Below are 24,399 nucleotides of genomic sequence, written 5' to 3'. Positions count from 1 at the left end.
AAAAAAAAAAAAAAAAAAAACAACCTTATCTTTTCTGAGGAAAAAAATAAAGTGGGACGGATCTTCTTCAGACTATTCTACAGAAAGCAGCAGCATCATTATCTTGTTCGCAGATATAATGTCTAGACACTTTTAATGAAAATATTCATTATTGCTAATTTGCATCTCTTTCAATTCTAGGATGGAAATCAAATGAAGATGTCAAAGCAGTGCTACCTCTGCCTCAGGCAAAAAGGAGACAGGGTGACCCCCAAGTCCTTCCAAACGTGAGCTTGTGTGAAGGGAAAGCATCTCTGGCATCCCCGTAATTGAGGGCAGCGCCAGATGAAAGATGAGCAAAGGAAATCAGGGGGAAATTAGGGTGTAAGAATCCGGCTCTGAAACCCGCAGCTTGAAAGAGAGGGAAAAACCAGTGAGCTCAGCAGCAAGTCACCGAAACAGCGCAGAAACCCTGTGTTTGTGAGGACACTGAGCCAGACCCAGTTATAAAGGGGTTTATAAAGGAGAGTAATGGAGTTTGTGCCTGACCCCCCCTGCATTTCAATGTGAGCAGAGGTTCTTACATCCCCTACACTTACTGGAAAAATCCTGGCCTTAAACTGCAAGACGTGCTGATATGCAGATGTTAATCAGGATGGTGAGGACTCATGTGGGTTTGGTAGAGACTTTTCCTGAAGATAAAGTACATTTTTAATGTACTCCTTACTTGCTAGTAACAAAACTTTCCATTAGTACAAGGAAATATATATTATACCTCAGGAATACACGCTTCACTGAGCTTGAAGAATGAAGCTAAAATAATCTTTTTATAGCAAATAGGGATGAATACTTAAAAATAATAAAAAGTTGGTGAATATTCATTTGAACTCCTAAGGAAATTTGCCCTTGTCATATTTGCATCTCTCTTGTGTTCTCTTTCTGTGCAATGGAGTTTTATTAGCATGAACATTCACAGAAAGTGAATTTGAAGCCTGAATACCCATGGGAAATGAATTTTAAATTCACTTGCTATGTGCAGTCACCCAAGAAACTTGATCATAATTGTTTATTGTACTTAAATATTTATATTGTGGAAGCACTTGTTCAATAAAAGGGCCGAGATGCTCTGGTGCTGGGTGCTGTACAAACACTGTCCCAGGCTTACAGAAAATACTTCCATCCCCAGCAAACACGAATGGGGACGTGTGACAAGTTCGACCAGGCTCAGTCATGTAAGAGAGGTGAGACGGCAGGTGATGAATTTCAAGGTCAAGAACAAGCACTGCGGTGGAAGGGTTAAAGATCAAAATGTTTCTGCAATTTTCCAAGCAAACTGGAGAAAGTTGCGGCGCATCCACCAAACAGCATGACCATGTGTTCCTACAGGATATTTGAAACAGAGTTGGGGATTTGAAGTGCATCAGAAACACCTTCGTCCAGGCTCTTTTACTGCCTGGAGTCCATTGCCATGGACTCCAGCTTTCACTCTGGAGCTCAGATTCCAGCGCTCGCACACCTTCAAGGTTTACAATGCACTCTTACATTTTCCATTCCCCTCCCCTGCTCCCCATTTGCATCTATAAATGCTCTGGAAAGTGGCACCCACTGCTGCCCACGATGGTGCTGTCTTCCTCAGCAGATTCCTGGTGGGACAGTGGTGACTCTGGAGCAGGAACCCCATCCCTGCTCCCCAGACTGCTTCATACCTTCCCATGGGGAAAGTTGATCGCAGGAGCTGGCTGTGCAGGGCATCATTGATCCCAGCTCCTTCCTTTGCTCCAAAGATGCCTCTGGGGTTTTTTGGGGGAGAGTTGGGGAGCACATTCTGCAATATGGGACCCTATTTTTGCCCAGCCACACAGCACCCTACAAATCTTCTGTGCCCCACAGACCTCAGAGCTGCAATCCCGGTCTTTGGAGGAAGCAGAGGCACACTTTTTAGACCAATCTTTGCTAAATTATTTTTCCCTATTGCCTGCCTCGTCTAGAATGCGAGGAGGGAGTGGATTTTTTATGATTATAGAGGAATACCTGCAAGGTCAAATCCCTGCTGGAAGTGGAACACAGCTCTGCACATCACACCCATGGACTGGAGCACAAGCAAATTACCCACTATTAAGGGCTGATGAACAAAAACACCCCTGAAATTGAAGCTCAAGTTACTGTAATAAGGATGCAGAAGAGAGAAAATTGCATTAGGACGTGCACTATCTGCCACATTCCCCTGAAAGCGGATTCACTGCTGGGAGGAGGGGATTCAGAGCTGCCCCTCGGAGCCGTGTCAGGTCTCCATCCGCCTCCCTGGCCCCTACATACGGCTGTGTCTTTTAATTATCGCCCACCGTTAGTCAGATTAGGGCTGCCGGTGCCAATTTGCATTTGCAACACACGGCGGTGCAACAGTTTCCTGCTCCTCTGTAGAAATAACAGGTATTATTGACAACCTAATTACATGCCATCAATAATTATCAAAAATTTAAATTGCCCCCGCGTTGCTCACAAGCGAAGCAGATACGGTGTTTCACAGCATTTCCTTCAAACACGGGCTACCGAGGTGAGGCTGGGATCCGAGTGGAAAGCTGTGATTAGGGGAACGTGAGAGGGAGAAGAGGAACCTGATGAGACAAACCAAGAGAGAGACCGGCACCGGGGATGCTGATAGCGCCGTGTGAAGGGTCAGTGTGCTCAGGGCACCTGCTCGACTGAAATTGTTTCTGAATAAGCTCAAGCTGCTTTTGAATGATGTTTGAGATCCCAAGGGTCAGGAAGAAGGAAATCAAGGAATCAGCACTGCAGAGGGGGATGATCTTGTGCAACGGTGCTCCATCACTGGATGGAGCATCCTCAGGGTGGGAACAAAACTGGGGACTCCCTGTACCCAGAGAGCTTCAGGGCTGGGGGGACACACGCAGCCCTGCAATACCCACACACCTCTGTTTCTATCGTCTTTTATGAAACAGATAAATAAAAAAGCTAAGCTAAATGCTACAAGCAGGGTGCCTCTGCCACTCAAGCCAGATAGGGTGGCTTGGTCCTCTTTGCTTTCTACCACCATGGCAGAAGATGACACGTGTCAAAGGAGCAAGGTGGATGAGAAGGTCAAAAGCTCAGTGCGTGGTGCAGCTCCACAGAAGCTACTATAAGAAAATTTAAGTGCTAAATGGGCTAAATACACCTTCTCCAGGACAATATTCTGCTGGTGGCAGAGGAAGTCCAAGTCATCTCTCACAGCTTGAAGTGGTTAACTGTACGGCTTCTTTAAACCAGAGAATTAATGACTCTGGACTTCACAACAACAACAAAAAATTAAAGGTACCCCAAAGTATGTTCTCTTAATTGTAGCAGCCTGCTACATAAAAGCTGCTATAGGAAAATTCATTTACAATTCAGCTATTAAATTGCAAACCATTACCACTGCTTTTATGGCTTTATATCCCTCTAACAAATTTATTATGTAATTACTCTGTGCAACAACGTCGTTTCTAGCAAGTGAAGTTGAAATAAGGCACCTATTTCAAAAACCGAACAATTTTGCGATTTCTATATGTAATTTATACAAAAAGAGGAAAAACATCACACTGCGGTTTTCTGCCCAGGACTCGGGGACATTTGAGTACAGAGCAGGAGTCTTGACTATTACCTGGCTTTGGTTATGTTTAGTAAATACCCAAATTTGGGGCATCAAAGAGCCAACCAGGCTCAAAACCCAACCAAGACAAGTGTCAGGAGCTGGTACATGTGCCATTATGAGAAGGAATGGGCAAAACTAGGCGCTAAAGGTGGGATAGTAGTGCTCAGCTCTGACAACTGCCATTTATTTCCACAGGAAATGCAATTGCTTTGCAGGCCTCAGGACTTGCTCCAGCGGCACAGCTGGGGCACGGGGAGCTACCGTCCTCCCACCTGCCAAAGGGCTCAGCCAACCCACTGCTCACAAAATAAAATATCGTAAAATTTAAAAAAAAAAAAAAATAAGGAAAGATAAAGGAAAGATATTTTCTGCTTCTCATTTTCCACCTCTGCAAAATAAATTTGAAAATAAATAAAAGTCTTGGCTGCCATTTGAAAAAAAAAAATGCATAAAGGGGCATTAAGCAGGACATGCATTTCCCAGGCAGAATGACTGGATTATTGTTGGAAGATGCAAATAAATTCACATCATGTGCTCTTTTTTTTTTTTCTCTCCTTTTTCTTTTTGTACCACCCTCGTCAAAAGGAGGAGAGAGCATCGGTATCCAGCTCGGGAATCTCTAGAACAGATTAAAGAGGCAATTATGCTGGACTTGAGGAAGCTGCCTACTGTCCAGCCTGAATCCATCCTGCTTTATAAACCCCCAGATTAAACACTTGGGGGGTCACGGCCCCTGCAACCTCTCTCCCCCAGGGAGACCACCACACCGGTCACTAGCACCCGAGTAGCCATGCCAACACCACAAAAGCATCTTCTTGAAAGAAATTCCCATATCTCATGGGGTTTTCTTCTATCCCAATCTACCAGTGGATGTTTCTTACCCCCATCTCATTACCTGCGATCACACCTCAGAGCTTACTGCAGGGACGTGCCCTTAGGGATGCACCAAAATAGGCACCACAGTTCTTTGCTGAGCTGGCATCTGGGAATCGAATACAAACTCAAAAGAAAAAGGAGGTAGATGAACAAGACCTCAGTTTTTTCTAATTATCGTTATCATAGAACAGTTTGGGGTGGAAGGGACCTTAAGGACCACCCAGTCCCACCCCCTGCCTTGGACAGGGACACCTCCTACCAGACCACATTGCTCCAAGCCCCCTCCAACCTGGCCTTGAACCCCTCCAGGGATGGGACAGCCACAGCTTCTCTGGGTGACCTGGGCCAGGCTCTCGCCACCCTCACAACAAAGAACTTCTTCCTCAGATCTCATCTCAATCTCCTCTCTTACAATTTAAAACCCTTCCCCCTCGTCCTATGGCTCCCCTCCCTGATCAAGAGGAGCTCCCCTACCAGCTTTCCTGGAGCCCCTTGAGGGACTGGAAGGGGCTCTAAGGTCTCCCTGGAGCCTTCTCTTTGTATTATTCTTCTTGATAATAATAATATTCTAATTATTATTATCTTGCAGTTTTAAGTTATTTGTTTGTTTTGAAAAAGAGGGTCTTTGGGGGTCCCAAGGGCTGGTAAATGCAAAGGGAAGACAAAGCTGAGGCTCTTGCATATTGAGCAAGAATCTCAGCCCATCCCACCCCGCTGCTGCTGTGGGTCGGAGGGGAGATCAAGGGGGTGTCCCCGCAGCCTCGTGCATCCTAATGGCCCAGTGAACCCATTTAGTTATGCAGGAGGCGTCTCTCTCGGCTCGCACATCCTGAATTGCTCCTTAGAAGGGCTGAATGGCACCAACCCCCCCCACCACCTCTCAATTCACGCCGCCGGAGCCGCTCGCCCTCGGCTGCCAGCGCTAACAAGGTCTGACTTTGTAGGGTTATTTAATATTTATTCAAAATGTTTGCTGCGGGTATAATGACATAATCGCCGGGACCAAGCCCGACGTGGTCACACAAGCGCAACACCCCCCTCCCTCCCCAGTAATAACGAAATCCCTGCAAAGAGTTGGGGAGAAGGCACTGACGAGCCAGGATAATTTATTCTGCTGAGCCCAGTGCGGGCCAACAGGGCTCAGTCTGGCGTGGGATAGACTTACTGGGAGCAGCCAGGCTGGGATTTGCACAGAGGAGGAGTCGTCCAAGTGAATTAGATCCCCGAATCTCGCCGGATTCAGCAGGAGCTGGCTATTCAGACAGCCCAGGATTATCTTACTTCCCAGGTTCGTCGTTAGCTCAAGGGCCACTAACTGGTGCGGGTGATGGATGGATTTCCATCAAGTGTGTGGAGAAGAAGGGTTAAGTTAAAAAAGGGGTTTTCAGGTAAAGTTAATGAGCGGTAAAATAATTAAGAAGAAAGATACAGAGGGAGAAAAAACAATGCTTAAATTTCCCACAAAAAAAAGAAACTGTATTTTTGCATACCACACAAAAAAAAAAGACCAAAAGCTAAATGCATTTTTTTCCTCAATGTTGTCCTGGATTTTCCCTAACTAGGGTTAATTTTCTTAACCCCCAGTACCTGTGACACGGAGCTTAGTCAGCCAGTTTCTCCAGGCTCTAGCATCTGCCTGTGCTGGTTGGGTCAATGGGGCCTCCGGCACCCAGGGCTTCCCGGGCAGATAAAAGTCATCCTGTCACCATTTTCAAAATGATCTCAAATCGCCACAGAGATGGGAGCAGCCAGACTTCAAAGGGAGCCTGCCACCCAGGTTTCTGCTCTTTGCTTTTCCTTCTCTGTTCCTGTAAAATAGGTCTTTACTAGAACTAGGAGCAAGGTTTCTATGGAAAGGAGCCATTAGAAAAAAAAATATTAAAATTAACCTTTTTTTTTGGACTGACAAACTGGTGTGCCCAGTGGCTCACTCATCGCAATTTTCTAAAGTGGGCCAGTGGGACTTTTCAAAGGAAAAGCTCCCAGCCAAATTTTGCCAGTCACTGGAGACAGAAGACCTTCAGACATCAACCCACGCCCAGCCCATTGCTCTGCTATGATGTGTTCCCAGCTCCACTGGGCATCGCCAGGAGGAATTCAGCAAAAGTTTGGAAAAGGCTTAGTGTAACATGGATGGAAACTGCGCAAAAGCCCATGACAAACCCACCTGCCTCGCTCAGACATGCTGCTGGGCAAGCTGGGCTACAGAACACCTTTGGGAAGGCTCCATGAGAAACCCTTTGCAGCATTATCAAGGACTGGCTGACAGCAGAGCAGCACTTCTGGGGCAGAAGGTGGCCTTTTAACAGCCTGCATAACAAGATTGGGATGCACAGACGGATGCTAAAACAGTTAATAATTATTTCCTTGCCTCACCCAAGACAGCCAAAGAGGGAAGGAAGAAGAAGAAGGGTAGCAACGGCGCGACAGGGATTTAGTTCACAAACAGTGAGAACTTGCATCTCAGCCCCATGCGAGCACCAAAACCTCTACCACATGGACAACCAAAGGGAGAAAAAGTGCCAAATGTCTGCATCCACCCCCCCCGAGATGGGCTGGCCAGTTTGCAGGTCTGGGGGGGTGAGAGCAGACAGTGCTGGAGCCGTCAGTAGGGCGCTGAGCCCCTCTCTCTGAGGGCGCCTGGTCCCCACGTGTGCCACGGGAAACCGCACGTGTCACTGAGCCAGTGGTTTCCATGGTGACTGTGGATTTTCTTAAAACTCCTGCAAAAAGGAAACTGAAGGCCCAAGAAAGCCAAGGAAGAGCAGCTCCTTTGCCGGCAGGTTTTCGGGCCGTGTAGGGATGCTCCACGGCACCCTGAGCCAGGATACCCCCTCTGACGGAGCAAGATGCTCCCTTCAAACATACCCATGTTTACCCCACGGTGGCTATTTCTGTACCCTGGCCAATGAGATGAGATCTTTGCTGGCTCCTCTCTGCAAGATGCTAGTCCTAGTCCAGTAATTTTATTTATTTCAGCAGTGTCCAAGGGTTATCTAAGAGTCAACTCCTCTCTCACCAGAGAAACTGGTTTTTAATTGCAGTCCTTCTGGCGGGGGATGGACCTTCTCCCTTCATTGATGTCATTTTTTTAAACGCAGGGGGAAGGCACGGGGCTGGCAGATGAAGAAGCAAAGCCCTCCCAGATTATCCAGATTACAGCCCAGCATCAATCACACCACGCTCACAGCAATACCTGCTGGGGAGGGATGCGGAGCTGGCATCCCAGTCTGGAACTGGGATGAACCGGCAGCCTAACGCACGAGTGCTCTCTTCTGCAAGCGTCTACAATCAATTTTGCCTTTTGATATTTTAAAATGGTATTCTGTCCCTCCTCAGCCTCCAGGAGTCAAGATAAATCAATAGCCCCATCGATTTTAATAGCAGAGTTGTGTGGTACCCAAATCTGGAGGTGCCACTCCGCAGGGATGTGTATGCACGCAAGCAGAACATTTCATAGACATCTTTAAATGAAGTGGCTGGCAAAATCCCCTGGGAATATTTAGTTAGGATAAGAAACGTATAGAAACACAGCTTTTGGAGCCATCTCACAGTAACTTTTGTTTCCATGGTGACTAATGTTTGTGTTTATATCTAGTCCCAGTGTTTCTATCAGATTTTGCTTCATGGAACAGCTGTTCCAAGTCATTTCACCAAGACAGATGATCCTGATAAGGAGCAAAGTTTCCATTCTACACAAATGCACATTTATTTAATAAAATCCAAATAATTCAAACCCGGAAAAGATCTGTGCTTCAAAAAATTGATTACCAATGCAGCCGCCTGATGGAAAGAGATTGAAAGTGGCCACAGAATAGCTGCTGCCTAATAAGAGGGTGATAAAAAACATAATAGAAAATAAATAAAACAACTCTGAAAATGCTAGTAGCTTTATTAAATTTGGCCATGATCTTTCTATCCTTGGGCTTTATTCACAAGTGTTATGCCTAAAAATGACCTCCTGCTGACTGTGATGGAGCCATCACTAAAGAGGGTCGAGGGGGGCTGCTGGCTCCCCAGCCTCCCACCTGCTTTCCTCCCTTCCCACCGTCCTATCCCTCTGGAAAACTGCTGAGAGCGGCCAGACGAACCGTCCTGAGCCTTCAGATCCAATAATCCACATTAAATAGGATGGATCAGGTTCCAGGTCTTGGAACAATATTTGAGGCTTATTTTAGCCTTTTTATTAATGTAGTCTCAGGCCAAAAACTCACAATATGAGCTCCATGGTTGGATCTAGGCTTGGATCAAGCCTCCACAGATGCTCAGTGGGATCAGCAGCTTTCCCTGGGCTGAGCTTGTACTAATGAAAGGAGGTTGGTGCCACAGTCTCCTCTGACATCTTATGCCTTTCTTTATTCCCTGGAAACATCAAAGTGTCTGAGATGTTCAGGCAAGGCCAGGAGGCTCTGGAGGTGCTGGGACATCTAGAGATGGCACCTCCTGGCAGTGCTGAGAGGGCATTAGGCTGTTGGCTGCCTCCCTCCTGTGGCTGGGTCCTGCCACAGGCAGAGGTGGGTCCTTAGGTCCAGTGTACCAAAAAAAATGTAAATAAATCTGCTTTTAGCTACACAGATGGAAGTAAGTACCCTGCTTCTCTCACAGGAGACCTTGGCTTGAACTGTGGCACCCACTTCTGCCGTGTTACATTAGCAAAGCTGTAAGGAAATTGGGACAACCCAGAGCAGAGCATCAGGAATAACAAAAGGTCTGAAAGAATTAAAATGTGCTCTAGGAAAAATAAAAAAATAACCCCAGTGTTATCCTGCCTCTGGCTTCTTGCGTTTGCCTTTCCACAGTCCCATCCCCACCAGGGACCTGCCCCACGGTCACTCCCTACCCAGCAGATCCGCAGGAGCTGAGACCTGCCTTCACGGACTGGTTTTTTAACTCCTGAAGTCTTTTTTCCTTTACAGTCTCTCTCTGCTCATGCAGGCCCTTGCTGAAATCCTAGCAGGGACCGACAGCTCCGTCACCCACCAGAAGGCACCAAGGCAGCAGCGGGCACTGCAGGGAGAGGACCACGTCCTGCTCCCCAGGCGCGTTGCCATGAATGACTGGAGTGCACAGGCACTGGCAAAGACTACGGAGCTGCTTATCGCTTCAATCACTCCTAAATTCTGACTCATCATATCTCAGAGCTTGAAACCCAAGGAAATGATGTTCATTGTTAGCCTTCTTCTCCTTAATTTGAGAACTTCCTGCGAGTAATTGAAATTCCTGTTCCGCAAAAGCCAAGGCCTTATCTACTGCCTTGTTTAGTCAAATTAAGAGAGATGGGACTTGACTCTAGATTTGCTAAATATTTTTCCCTGCCTTCAGAAACATTTATTACATATTTCGCATTGCACAAAATGCTTCAGCCTCCTGCAGGCTGCAGAAACACAGTGAATTATTTTAATCAGAAACAAGAATCCTGTTGAAAATAACTAACATAGCTCAACAGGAAACCTGGTCTCTCAGACTCCTTCCAAGCAAAGAGTCAAGCTATCCTCTCCCCCTCTTCGCAGCTATCAACCAAACTCTAAAAATAAAGTCAGATATACAAAATTATCCTGCCATCAGGGCCTGAAAATATTTCAGTTAAGCATCTGTCAGTGCTCCCATTACACATCTCAATTTCCCAGGTTCTCTATCTTCACTTTTCAGCTTCCACCAGGCTGAAACTTGGCACTTGCCCTGAAGCCAACATGGTAACAGTTTGCTTAACAGCAGCCTCTTAATATTCCTGGAAGCCAGGCAGCCGGGGCAGGCTGTATTTCTTACCCTGTCAGAGCCAGGGATGCAAACACCTGCAGCTCTCCCGGCTCGCGGTTGAAGCCAGAGTTACCTTCAACACTTCCCAAAAATCAGGCCACAGGCGCTGCCAGTTTTGTCCCAGCATCAATCCTCCCCTTGAAGCGCCAGGGATGCCAAGTCTGCTCTTTGCTGAAGCCATCAAAGCTCCTCCTGATTTACCAGAGGGTAACAGAGGGCAACAGAGGGGTAATGCCTGAATGTGACTACTTTTTTCCCCCCACACAAGGCTTGAGCACAGCCTGGGCTGCCTTTTTTACCTCCTGCCTGAGATCACAGAATCATAGAATGGTTTGGGTTGGAAGGGACCCTAAAGCCACCCAGTCCCACCCCCTGCCCTGGGCAGGGACACCTCCCACCAGACCAGGTTGCTCCAAGCCCCCTCCAACCTGGCCTTGAACCCCTCCAGGGATGGGGCAGCCACAGCTTCTCTGGACAACCTGGGCCGGGCTCTCACCACCCTCACACCAAAGAAGTTCTTCCTCCTATCTCACCGAACTCTCCTCTCTTTCAGTTTAAAACCTTTTCCCCTCATCCTATGGCTCCCCTTTCTGATAAAGAGTCCCTCCCCAGCTTTTCTAATATCCAAAGACATCAGTCCCTGCTCCTTTGCTCCTACCACCCACAAGATGAGTGTTCTCCTTCCTGCAAGAGTCCTGGCTCACCACCCTTCTTTATTCCCAATTCTGGAGAAACCATTGGGTGAAAGAAATGGAACTATCCCGAGTTTCCCAGACTCACCTCCCTCTAACTCGGCAAGGGGATCCCAAGGGCTCCAAGGACACCACCACTGTGTCCTCTGCCACTGCCAGGATTCGCCCCTTCAAGCCTCACACCAAATATTTAATCATGGAATTCTTCTCCAGCAACACAAAGAACAGTAATCAAAACCCTCCTAATAGTTGTTGCAGCCCTAGGAAAGAACACTTCATTTATTTGTTTCTTCCTCTTGGAAAACTGAGATATTTATAAACTAATCTAGCAAGGACTAGGCATGAGCGTGCATAATCTCTTTTATCATGGTCCTATCCTGTACAGCCAGGACCAGCAACGTACCATTGGAATACACCACCCAGAAGATTTCTCCTTGTTTGCAAAGCGGTAGACGAGGCAATGAGATTCAAGACAGTTTTGCTTTGCAGACTATTTGTTTTTTAATACTGGGGAAAGTGGGAACATATGTGAGGGGGGGATGGGCGGTGGCAGCATTTGTAACGCTTAATTTACTAAAACCAGGCATTGCACACATCTCCCATCTTGCTTCATTCAGAGGAATCAGCATTTCGTTAAAGTAACCAGCCTGGACAGAGATCTATCACAGGGGTTTCAAATGCACCGCCGGGACGGGGGATCCTTTCCCAGAGATGTCTGAGGGCAGAAACATCGTCCTTGTCACCACCTGACCTGGGGAAAACATTCATGTGCTTTCCCCTCCCTCATTAAAACATTAGTTTTTTGATGGAGTGGAGCCAGGGAACTTCCCATGCACATGGACCCTACCAGAAACCATGGAAGATGCTTGGATTTTAATGTTATTTCAGAAATTACATCTAACCTTTCTCTCTCAGGATTAAATCCAATGAAATAAGTGAGACTGAAACAGGTACAAAACGCCAACAAGAGTAGGATTGGGCCCTGTGTTTGAAAACGATTTAATTTATAGTCTCTCAGTATACGAATTATTAAGAAAGAAAAATACCTATTGCCTCCCAACTGTCACCATATCCACCCGACTTCCTTGAATCTCTGAATGGATTTACCAGTGCCGGGGGCAATCTCATTTTCTAGAAAACCTGTTTTACTGCCTAATATTCCAACCAAGTCTGTGGCTGATCATTTAAAGAGGCTTTTACCAGGCAGCGCAGGCTGTACGTCTCATTTCCCCCAGACACCCTGCAGCAGGCTCCGTGCGTGGGTGGGGGAGAGGAGAAATCACAGTGAGCAGAGCGGGATGCGCTTGCTGTCAAATTAAAATCGTGATTAATTCCAAATCGGCACTATTTGCCGAGATGTTCTAAAGTTGTTGGATTTTGATAATTGCAGCGTGCCTGAGATTCAATGGAGGAAGAGAAATATCTCATCCTCGGGGCTGCCGGAGCTGAAGGGACAAGCCATTTCATAAGAGGGATAAAAGCCCCCAGTTCTGCAACACCGATAAGGGAAGAGGTGCTCCAGAGAGCCCCCGGCAGCCCCGGCGCAGTTCAGAGAGGCTTAAGAAGCTGAAGACCTGATAATCAAAAGCTGTCCTGAACATTTCACTGTCTAATCGATCATTTGCAATGTTTACTGATGAAAGAGCAATAAAACCTCCGCTTTATCCCTGAGACACCTCCAGCAAGTCTGTCGGAATTGAATACATTGATTTATTGTAACACAGCTAATCTGTATGTACAAACACACAGAGGAAGAGGTTGATCCTTCGACATGTATACGATGCATTGATCCCTTCCTTTTAATTTGCCATCCTCTTAACCCACCCAGAATATCGCCTGCACATACTCCCCCGACATGGATGTGTTGGAACTGATAGGATATTTGAGGCCTGATCCTGCAAACCTTACTCAGGAGTCACCTAGCCATAACTAACTTAATCTGTTCAGTTTATGCCAAGATGACCAAGAAGTGACTCTAATATAAGGACTTCTGCAGGAAAAAGAATGTACCGAATCCAATGGCCAGGTGCTGAAGCCACCCTGGCTCTAAGGAACAAAATGCCATTCTTGGGTGGCTCCAAGAGGGACACCCATCATCTTTAATGTCATTTATTAACATTCCCAGATAGCTAAGATGCAACTAAGTTTATTACTGCATAGAGGAAATTATTTTGTTGGGTTTCTGGGAGTCAATGTCTTGCAGGCAGCAAAACCATGGGTTTTGCATGGATCTCTGTGCTCTTGAAAAATATTTAATTTATTGAGGGTACACCTTACTTCTCATCAAAGCTTAGATATGACAGCCAGTAAATCGTCTCTTATTACTCAGAGAGGAAAGTCGTGCTGCACAGAACAAAGAGATGCTGAAAGTTAGTCTCGAAATTGAGAAGAAATTGCCAACTTCTGTTGGCAACCAGGAATTATCCTGCTACACCCAAACAACTCAGAGTCAGAGCACTAATAGTCTGCTGTTTTTAATGGCATTTTAAGAGTTTCTGAACAAGAGTGGGATTTTTGTGACAAAAACCCTTCTTCAACTGTGTGGGCCTACTGTAATCAGCAATCTTCACACGTGCGTTTCGTATGAGTCCAGCGTGTATCTAGAAACATGTAATTGGCCTAATTATTTACTTGGGAGAACAGTAACAACTCCAGAGGAAGATCTAACACACATGCATTTAGGGATGTTTTTTGAGCTTTGTTTTGCCCCATTAGATTACATCTCTCGTGGTCCACAGTAAGTGCTAAGAGGCAATTAAGTCACAGTAGTTACACAGCATAGGAGTTTCTTTGTTTTTAAAAAATGATCATTATAGACCAGAGTCCTAAAAAGTTCCCATTACAAAGTGATCTTAAACTATAGGAGCCATTAAAAGGAGAAAACTTGATTTAGGGAGATTTACTAGTCATTTTCTGGTAAGAAAGCATAATGAGGAAGAAAGCAATTACTTGTTTCGACCTAGGTTATTGCCTGCTACAAGGACAGACAGAATCACAAGCCCACACCAACAGAGAACAATTTTAAATGAAAATAATGCTGAGAAACAACTCACTCACTGCAACAGACTGGATAAAGGCTGCCCTTTGATGAGCTGCATCATACCTTGGGCCAAAGCTGATATGATATTATGGTGGTAGATGGTCTATATGTAGGCTAAAGAATGATTATCAAAACCAAACACCGCTAAATAGACTTTGAAAGTTCCCTTTCTCGGGAAAACTGCTTCCTATATTCGTATCCATCATATACCCATCAAGATGGTATAAGGAACTGATCAGTCCACTTTGCAGGGACTAATCTTCCCTGTCTCCTGTTTTTCTCATCCTCTCACTTTTCCCCTCCATTCCCAAATTAGGGGTCCATAAATATAACCACAGAATGATATGGAGTTGTAAGGCACCTCTAGGGAGGTCTAGGGAGATCATCTAATCCAACCCCCTGCCAAAGCAGGTCCCCTTAAAGCAGGTTGCACAGGAATGTTTGTGTCCAGGCGGGTTTTGAATGTTTCCAGAAATTCTGAACTGCTCCCAGACACCTTTGCCTTTATTATAATGCTATAGTCCTGGGGTATAAATAAAAAAAATACAAAAATAGAACACCTGCAGAAGGGAAAGATCATGAAGGTCCACACACACCATGCCACTGAGATACCTAGCCATGCCCGAATTACAATGTCCCAGAGTAAACAGCTTTGCAGTGGAAACTAAAAGCAACATCAAATAGCAGCTGTATGTTTTATCTTGTCTCCCAATATCTTCTCCAAAGTTCAAAACAGAGCTCCAGCCCGGAGTGACAGTCGGGAGTGATCTGATCAGAGCGAGAGAGGGGAAGCGCTCTGTATCACGGCTCTGTGTTCACACCACCTATTTCCCATTAATTAAACTGATAGCTTGTGTTCACTGAGTTGATACAGAACAAGGGCAAACAAAGGATTAGGCAGAACATGTGAAGCCTTCAAGAGGCGTATTATTAAAAAACAGCTCTCCCCACCTCCCCCAAACTGCCTCCGCATCTCCTTCAGCAGGAGGTTTCCATGAGGGAAGGGGAGAGCAGGAGGATGAGAAGATAAAGGAAAAACAAAATTGCCTTCCAGCTTCCTCCTGGGTTGCACACCCAGCACGTGCAGAAGTAGTTTGCACACAGGCTCTGCATTAACACCTCCCTCTCTCTCTCCTATCCATGAAAAAAAAAAAAAAACGGAGAAATGAGGGTCTTTGCCAGTGGGCACCCAAGATCACCCCAGTGCGAGCTGGCCTCCAGGGCTACGGAGAACCAGGCTTGATCCCTCTTCTTCTAAGGGCTGAACTGGAGGGGTGAGGAAGCAAAAGAGGATTTTCAGAGCCAGCTCTTCAGCTATGGATTGTTCTGATTTCCTTAGTAACTCCACATGGTGAATGTACAAGGCTCCCTTCTGCAGCACAGATAGGATCCATGAACTACTCCAGAAAGCTACTGTTAAACACACTAGACATCACGTTGCTTGCCCAGAATATCTTACTTTAATGCTAATTTTCTAAGCAGAGATGTGTAAATGCCTCTCCTCCATTTTACTGTTTTTAATGCTTAATACTGCTGACTGCAGGGAGGTTGGACTAGACGACCTTTGGAGGTCCCTTCCGGCCTGGACAATTCTATGATTCTATAATTTTGTTCCTATGCTGTTTTGTTTGGGTTTTTTTAATGTTTTTTGAATCTAGGTGACTGTGAATCTCTGTTGGCCTCCATGGGTTTCTCTCTCTGTGCAGCTTGTCTCAATTACCAGTGATGCATATTCCTCTTCTCCCCTTTACATTACCCGTGTTGCCCAATAAAGGTGAATAACAGCAGGATCTTTTTGTAGCTTCCTTCCTCACCTGCTTTAAATTCCTTCCACACTTTCAAACCCAAGGAAAAAAAAAGTCCCTCTTTGCACTCATGAGTCTCCCAAGTCAAATCTCAGACTAATAAAATGATGGATCAGAGGGATCAGCCACTCTAGAAGGCAGAGCTCAGCTTTCGGGCAGTTGCTAATGGACTACAGCCATCCAACTTAAACACCAAGTTGCTGTGAGGCTCTTTTGCCTGATAAAAGTGGGATGTTGTGAGCAGTTTAGGTCAGGGATGGATGGAGCAGAGCGGAGAGGCTGGACACTGCGACTGCTCTCATGTAGATAGGAGGGCACCTGGAACAGTGCTTTACGAGTCATTACGGTGTCACAGCTGCATATTAGGAAACAGGTGCAATTGGCCTGGTAGAAAATTAGGTGTTTAGAGAAAATTGCACTCAGACAGATTCTCCTAAAGTGCGGCGAGGTGTTTTTTTCATGCAGTGGGATGCAGGGGAGCCAAGGATGAGAATGCCGAGGAGAGCTGCCAGCACTGCAGGGGCTGCTGCTGCAGAGTAGAGAGCACCCCTGGCAGTCAGGCTTGTGAAGCTATGTAATATTTGAATCACTCCTTCCTAACCACCTCAGTCACTCACAAATTAAATAGAAGTCATGCTGCACTCACATATTAATCACATTTATTACGGTCGTGCCTAGGAAGCACCTCCGAGACCCCCTTCCTGACGCACTTCATACACCAAAGGAGACGACAGACCTGGCCCCGAACATTTTATAGACTATTCGGGTGTGAGGAGCCCAGCAGATGAAAGGAATTAGTAGCGTCCCAGTGGCAAAGACTCTGTATGTCCACACGAGACAAAAGCACCCCCAGCCCTGTTGTATTTTGCATGGACAAGCATGTGGGCACACTTGCTGTCATCTCCCCTGGTCCTCAAGGTCCTCAGCTCCAGGATGTCTTTAATCTCAAGCATGAATTTAAATCACCAGCTTTGACATGACTATTCCTAAAATGCTCTGCCCAAAGTTCACCAAAGTAGGAGACTCTCCCTTTTGGGCAGGGCTGGTGGATGAAGGATGCCTTCCTCCACTGCACTCGAAGGAAGAGCAGGGCAGGTAAGCAGCTGAGCGCTGCCGCCACAAACGGATTTATCTGGGTAAATAACAATGCAATGTCAGTAGCTTTATGAAAAATATTCAAGGGGATGAGTCATTCCGAGGATTAGAGCCTGGAACTGAGGAACACAAGAATATCTCTGCATGGCAATGACATCCCGCAGTATCTTTTTCTTCAGCTAATTCTATAATCACCCGTAATCAGTGCATTGGAGAATAGGGCAGCCCATACAGCTTTAGGATCAATTAAAAAAAGATCCAAAGCCTTTGCTATGTCTCAGCCACAAACCAGCCCATTTCCACTTCAAACTCCACTTCCCAACTTCAAATCAAACCAATCTCCTGCCTCTTCCTCAAGATGCTTCACATTAATACGTTATTTAATAGAAGAACTTTAACCCAGGAAGACAGATTAATAGCCAGAACTTAATTAGGAAGCATTTGAAGATGCAAGGGCTACTTTGGCTGCTAGCCATGTTATCCTGCAGCCCAGCATTCCCCCAAGGAGCTGCTACTTTCAGCATCAGGGACACAACCTGGAGGGATGATATTTATTGTTATCTGTTCACCATTAGCCATTGTTGCTCTTCTCATGTCCTGTACTTGAGTTTAGTGTTTCCAGTAAGGAAGCTTTTCAGACTTTCAAACCAGTTCATTCTTCACCAAGTTGTGTGTGTGTGTTTATTTGCCTATGAATCCATCCTTAACCATAAAGTTTGCTTTGCTTAAAATGTGTAAACCATGACAATATCCAAATGCAATTGGAATAATCAGACTTCCCTTCAGAAGATGACAGTAGCTCCAGACAGTAACTCTATTTAAAACACACACAACAACTATTGTGTGTGTTTTAAATAGAGTTACTATGAAGTTACATCCTGAAGTCATCAGGATGGGGAGCAAGAGGGGGTCCCTGTCGCTCTGGCTGATGGCAGCAGTAATTCCCAGGCAGCACTGTAATAACTCAAAAAGAAACGGCATTCCGACGTGCTCCACGAATATACTAAAGCTGAGTAGGAGGCCAGTTGGCTGCGACACAAACAGGATTGCAGGCAGATTTCGCTGCTCGCGGAGCGGCTGGCACCGAACGCCAAAACCCTGGAGCAAGGAGAGGGTTTCCCTCCGGGGGAGCTAATCCCGCAGCTCTTATCTACAGCAGACCAGGAGGGCTGGTGCCTTCAGAGAAAGAGCTCGTCGCTGCAGAATTTGAGATGGGAAATAAAGCCTTTGTGGAGGAGTAATTTCTCCCCGTTGCAGTTCTATTTGTATTTATGTGCACTGGGGAGCCCCCAACCTGCTGCAAACCTCGGCATCCGACAATGCTCTGGCGTGGGAACGGTCCAAGGCAGCCCCCATGGGTCGTCTCTGTGGCTGGAGAGGTGCTTGGGACCTCACCTAAGGGAATTTGAGGGTATTTGCTTGCCAAAATTGTCTGGAAGATGCTGCTTTTGGTCCTGCAGAGCAGCGGGCAGTACAGGATCAGAAGGAAGGGGAATAGAGACTTTTCATCTTGCCTGCCCATCTTCATCAAAAAAAGAAGTTAATGAAATGTGTGCTTTTTCTCTGTATTATCCACACTACAGCCAGAATCCCACTTCTGATTAAATCTATATGCTTGGCAATTCTCAGCAAATCTCCGAGGAATCAATACTTATTAGGCAAAGAGCTGCAGCCTCTCTAAAATTAGTGTTAAAGGAAGCGCAAGTTTCTTCCTGCACATGACTCGGTAGATGCTACTTCTGTGAGGGCCTTTACAAACCATTAATGGCTCCCAGGAGAGTGCTAATCATTTTCTACATGTCCTTATCCGCTTAATCCCATTATAAAGATTTGTAACATGAAAGCCGACCACTCGTAATCCCAAGCTCAGGTGGAAAACGGGAGTAACAGTGAAATTACATTTGGGAGGAGAAAAAGGTACATTTTGCTTGCAATGCCTGGCCACTTGCTACTGCCTCTTCAGAAATGACACAAAATAAGGGAATAAGACATATCTCCAGAAATACAGGAAAGAACAGTTTTAAAGAAGTTATTTTGAGTTGTAACTCAAAAATTTTATACTTGGGGTCACTCCACATATCAAACACTAATCCTAGAACAATCATTCAGGTCATACAGAAATAAATGCTTGTCATCAATAGCCATGTCATCACAACCAATAAAGCATTTTGAGAACTTCTGGAGACTTTCCAAGCTCTGCCTGAGCATGGAGACGAGGATATCCCCATCCTGCAGATGCAGCGAGGACAGACCAGCCGCTGCTCGGCCAGTGACACCACCAGAGGCCAAGCTGGAGACTCCTGGCTCCCCAGGCTCCTCTCTAACTATCTGAATTGAGTTAAAAGGTGCTCTGCTAACAGTTTATTCAATGGAAATCTCATTACCCAGAGCTCTGCCAAGAATTTATTCAAAAGAGGGCCTTCACAAGGATCTTTGCCAGTAGTTCATTGAAAGGGAATCTGTTATGGGGTCAGATTCTATTTTATTCCAGTGGAAACCTAACAAAGATGGACTGTGCTAACAATAGGGTCAGTCCTGCCATGATGAAATGAAATCTTCTCTAATAGGCTACAGCTAAGAAACACATCAAAAGCTGCCTTACTCTATGAGAAGCCCTAGCCTGCTGTCCACCTCATGAAATTACTGTTTTCATACACCAGCAACGCAGTTAAATAAATTTTTAAAAATCCAAATATATATTTAGAGTCTAAAACAAAAACTTGCAACTCTTTATCAGTTTGTGGACTTCACAATTTTCCATTGAAATCCTTCTTATTCAAACCCTGCAGATGGGCTCCAAGGGTCCCCGGGGACCTGAAACCACCCATAGAGATCCCCTTAGTGCTCAGCCTCAGCACAAGCAGGACAAATCTTCACCCCACATGTCCGAGTGATGCAGCCAAGATGACCGGGAAGGTGCAAGCATTAAGACAAGGGCTAAGAGATTTTTTTAAAAAAAACCCTAAATTACCCGAGTTTGAGATTAATAAAAATGTAGGTGACCTGATCAGGCTATCCACCTCTGCAGAAATTTGGAGGAAGTTTTGATTTTGTTCTATGACTAACAAATAAAAGCTGGTTCTGATGTTGATGGTGGGGGGAAGAAGACAGGGCTTACCTTTACCAAAGCAAAAGTCAAACTGGCGTGCCTTAAAGATCCTTTCTTTTAGGGCAACAAAACTCAAACACTCTGGAACAACTTGGATTTCATTTACCTCAGATAGAGATTCAGGTTTATTTTCTAAATAAAACACTTAAAGGCTTGAAAATGCCAAACCTTCTTTCTTCACTGGCTTAAACACCAAGCAGAAGCAGTTGCACAGATAAAGACCTTAGTTTACTGCAAGTACATAAATACCTGCTTTTATCTAGGCCTGAGACTATAAATATTAACAGCACAAATGTGTTTATTGCTGAGCTGTGAGCCGGGTGCCTCAGTGGCACGAGGAGCAGGTAATCACGGATGCCGGAGCAGGGAGGTCTCAGGAGTCTCCCTGGTCCCACCTCCTGCCCCAAAGCACCCCCAGACCAGCCTTGACAAAACCACTCCAAGACCCCACAGCATCCAAGTATAGCACATCCCTGTGTCCCTCTATCCTGACATGCACCAGATTTTCACCCAAACCTGGCCTTGATGCGTCCCGTGAAGAACCAAATGGAGTAATGACTTTCCATACAACTCTCCTCCTGCCCTCTGAAAACAGTATTTGCTTTTTCTCCTAGCAACTGCAATGCAGTGCTGAGCCATGGTTTTATTGTGATCCGTGATGGACCCCAAATACCTTTAGCACACGCTTCTGCCAAGGTCACTATTCCCCATTTTGCAGAGTTGATTTTTCCCTACTAAGAGAAAGGCTTTGCTGCCCTTTATGCTGATTTTTACCTTGTGCAGAGCAATAATGCAATGAGCCAAGGTCAACCTGAGTCTCAATTCTGCCTTCCAGAGCTCTCGCAACCTCTCCCATCCCCTGTCGTTCGCAAGTTTTGTAACTGTATCCTCTGTAATATCGTCCAAACCACTAATGAAAATAAACAGTGAAGAGAAGTGGATCCTGGAGAGACCCATCAAAACCCAGGCTAAGCATGAGTAATAATAACCTGCTTGTATTTCTGGTAATAGCGTCTCCTGTGAATACACTGATATCCAGCACGCTGCCAAATAGCCTGGGATCAGAGAAACAGGACTTCATTTTTTGTTTTATTGAAAGAAATGAAGCCTTTCAGCTGCAACAAAACTGCAGTCATTTTGCTTAACATAGCAACCCCAAAATGAAAAAAAAAATTAGGGCTGGTCCTCAAAAACATAAAGATAATTCCAACATACCTTAAGATGGAGTATGAGCTGTTTAAATGCCAGAGTTGGGTCTGGACCTTCAGTAGGTGTTGCCTGGATTACAGCATAGTCCCAAATACACTCTGGCTTCTCTACTTTTATGGAAAAGCCTCTTTCTTTTTTTTTTAACTCATCTCCCAGGGAGCAGCTGTAGCACATTCCCATCGTTTCCAGCTGAAGAGAGATCTCACCTGATGGCTGAGCCAGCCTCAGGAAAATTACCATTAAGGGCTCGATGGAAATCACTTAAGGAGCCTGACTACAAGCAATAGATGTGGGTTCTGGGTCTTAACAATACCGAGATGATGCACTACTAGCTGTAACATCAGGCAAGTCACCGATACCAATATTTTCCAAGGTGGGCATCAGAGAGAGACCCCAGTTTGGGGTCCAGACCTGGCTTTTTAATGGAGCTGTGTGTCATTGCTCTGATGGCAAAGCAGGGAAAAAATACCCCTGCAACAACAGCAAAGCAGCTTTCTCGCTTCAGCTCTGGTAACCGGTTTTGCTACAGGATCTTCCAGGAGCCGGGGGACTTCGGTGTCAAACTGACTTATATTTTCCCATTAGGAGCCCCTTTGCATATCTGCTGTTCTCCCTGTGGAGGAGAACTAAAGACTTCCAGATGATTAAGGGCTGTTATAACAATAATAATAAAATAGCCTGTCAAGTTAACCCAAAATGTATTCCCCGGCCCAGTGGTATTGCCACCAGCAGCTCTGTGGACAGTGGGGATTCAGGGGCACATAGATCAGCCTCTCCTTTTCCGTACCCTGCAGAGAAAGCAGAGTGCCTGCAGCAACGAGGACAGGAGAGGAGGCTTTGGCACCTTGTTTTGCAACAAATCCTCGGTGGACAGTGCAGTCAAATGGCTGCTGGGCTGTGGGGGCTCTATGAGGCCAAGGAGACTCCTCACTGCTGAAATCCATGTGCACCAGAGGGTGAAATCCCAAATGCACCATTTCTCTGAGCGAGCATGTAATAGGGATGGATAAGACCATCAAATTCTTTAAGGGTGGTGAGACATTGTCTGAGGTTGCCCAGAGAAGCTGTGGCTGCCCCATCCCTGGAGGGGTTCAAGGCCAGGTTGGATGGGGCTTGGAGCAACCTGGTCTGGTGGGAGGTGTCCCTGTCCAGGGCAGGGGGGGTGGCACTGGATGATCTTTAGGGTCCCTCCCAACTCTAACCATTCTATGATTCTATGATCCCTGGCTTTTATCTCTGCAGTGGCTAACCATCTTCATGAGCTGCCAAATGGAAACTGAAGAAGATGCACTCTGTCCTTCTCTGTCCCATACTGCCTGCATGAGCTTCAGCTCCAGCAGAAACCTCATGTTCACCATAGATGTGCATAACCCTGCACCAGAAATGCAAGTGCCTCTAGGGACATGCCTAACAGCCCCAGGACCTGGATCCACGCAGCATGGCTCTGCCATGATGCCTCAGGCGACATCGTGCTGTCGTGCAATAGATCCAGGCCTGATGAGAAGCAGAAGAGTAAATTGCTCCATTGAATCTGCAGCAGGAGTTGGGCCACCAGCCGTGAAGTCTTTAAACAGTTGATTAAAAGTAACTGTGATGCTGCCAACATTACTGACAGACAAATAAACACTTGTCTCCTCCAAACTCAGCGTCATGGGCTGCCTGAGAGAAACGTGCAAGAGAGGCATGAATCCCCCATGAGCTGCCCATCTCCCATCTGCACTCACCCAACTTCATGCAGAACAAGTTCTTTGTGAAGAATTTTCTACTAGCAGCTCAGCTACACCTGCCACAGCAAGAGAGCCTAAAAATAGGGGTTTTTTTCTCCCTGGCTGGATGGAAAAATTCATGGAAGAATAAGATGATGAACAAATTATTTGAATTGCATACATGCAAGACCTATCTGCACTGCCAGAGATACTCCTCAAAGCCCAGATAACTGTAGAGCATTCTGCTGTTGCACATGACATCAGGACTTTCATACTCCATTCATGATCTGCTAGCAAAGAGATGACACACTGTATTTGATGTAAAATGACGAAAGCAGAAAAAAAATGGCATTTTTAGACTACTTAGCATCATAATAGACCTATAAAGGCTGAAAATATCTTGTGCAGCAAAGAGGGGGAATTAAAAATTCTCCTCGCGACTCCCTGTGAAGTGGCTCTTAGCGATTTCTGAGGCTCCTGGAAATGGATTAGGAAGCCCTGTTTGTCTCTTTGGCCAACGCAATGCCACATGTTTAGTGTGGAGCACTCATTAAGGAGTTAAAAGGGCAGGTATTGCACAGAAGCAGATTAGCCGTGGCAGCACCCAGCATCTGGAAGGAGTGCGGCTCGGGCCGTGGTTTTTGATCCAGCCAGGATTATCCGTGGCTGTTTCAGATGCAGAAAAGCCAGTCTGTGATCCCAGTGGATGCCTCTCCACATCACTCCACTTCAAAGGAAAATACGAAGGACTCGAGGGGTTCTAGGCCAGCTGCTTCCTCTCTCTGTGGTGGTTGCCTGTCCAAACACCTTGCTCAGTTGGCACAAGGAAACGCACAATTCTGCTGCTTCAGATTAAAAAAACCCACCGCTTTTAATAGCTACTAACCTGGACGCTTCCACAAACTTTATGGAAGCTCTAGAGAGGTTACTTGATTACACAGAAAAGGGCAAAATGCCGAAAGAGAGACTATTAACCCAGAGCTGGATAAAGAAAAACAGCTTTGGGCTCCCTTGCTGCCGGGAACGGCTGCCACACACCATGTTGCACTTCAAGCTGTGATCAAACACATCCTGGGCAGTAAATCAAGTGCAAATTCTGTTTTGAGGACAAAGCACCAAAACTCAGATACACTCCTGGAACGCCTCAAGAAATGGATGTTTTCTCAAGCGCTATTTCTTGAACTCCTGCACATTCAGGTACGGTGCAAGCCCCTCCAGACACACAGGTCCCAGATGACACTGACCTGTTACGCCAGGAATTAATGTTAAAGGAATTACATCCTGGCAGCTACAAGGCTATGCGTCCAAGAAAAATAACAATGTAGGGTTTTTCTCCTTTGTAACAAGCTGCTTTGAAATCTTCCAGACTTCAATCTCCATAGTAAAGTCCTTTGTATGACCTAGCTGACCCACAGCTCCTTGTCTTACAACCCCTCTCCTTCCTAGCTTTCTCAAAATACTAAGTACCTTGGGTAGAAACAGATAACACCCAAGAGCCAC

This window comes from Calidris pugnax, unplaced genomic scaffold (assembly GCF_001431845.1).
Source record: "Calidris pugnax isolate Ruff unplaced genomic scaffold, ASM143184v1 scaffold82, whole genome shotgun sequence".
In the NCBI taxonomy this organism is placed as follows: Eukaryota; Metazoa; Chordata; class Aves; order Charadriiformes; family Scolopacidae; genus Calidris; species Calidris pugnax.
This window is presented reverse-complemented; position numbering follows the sequence as displayed.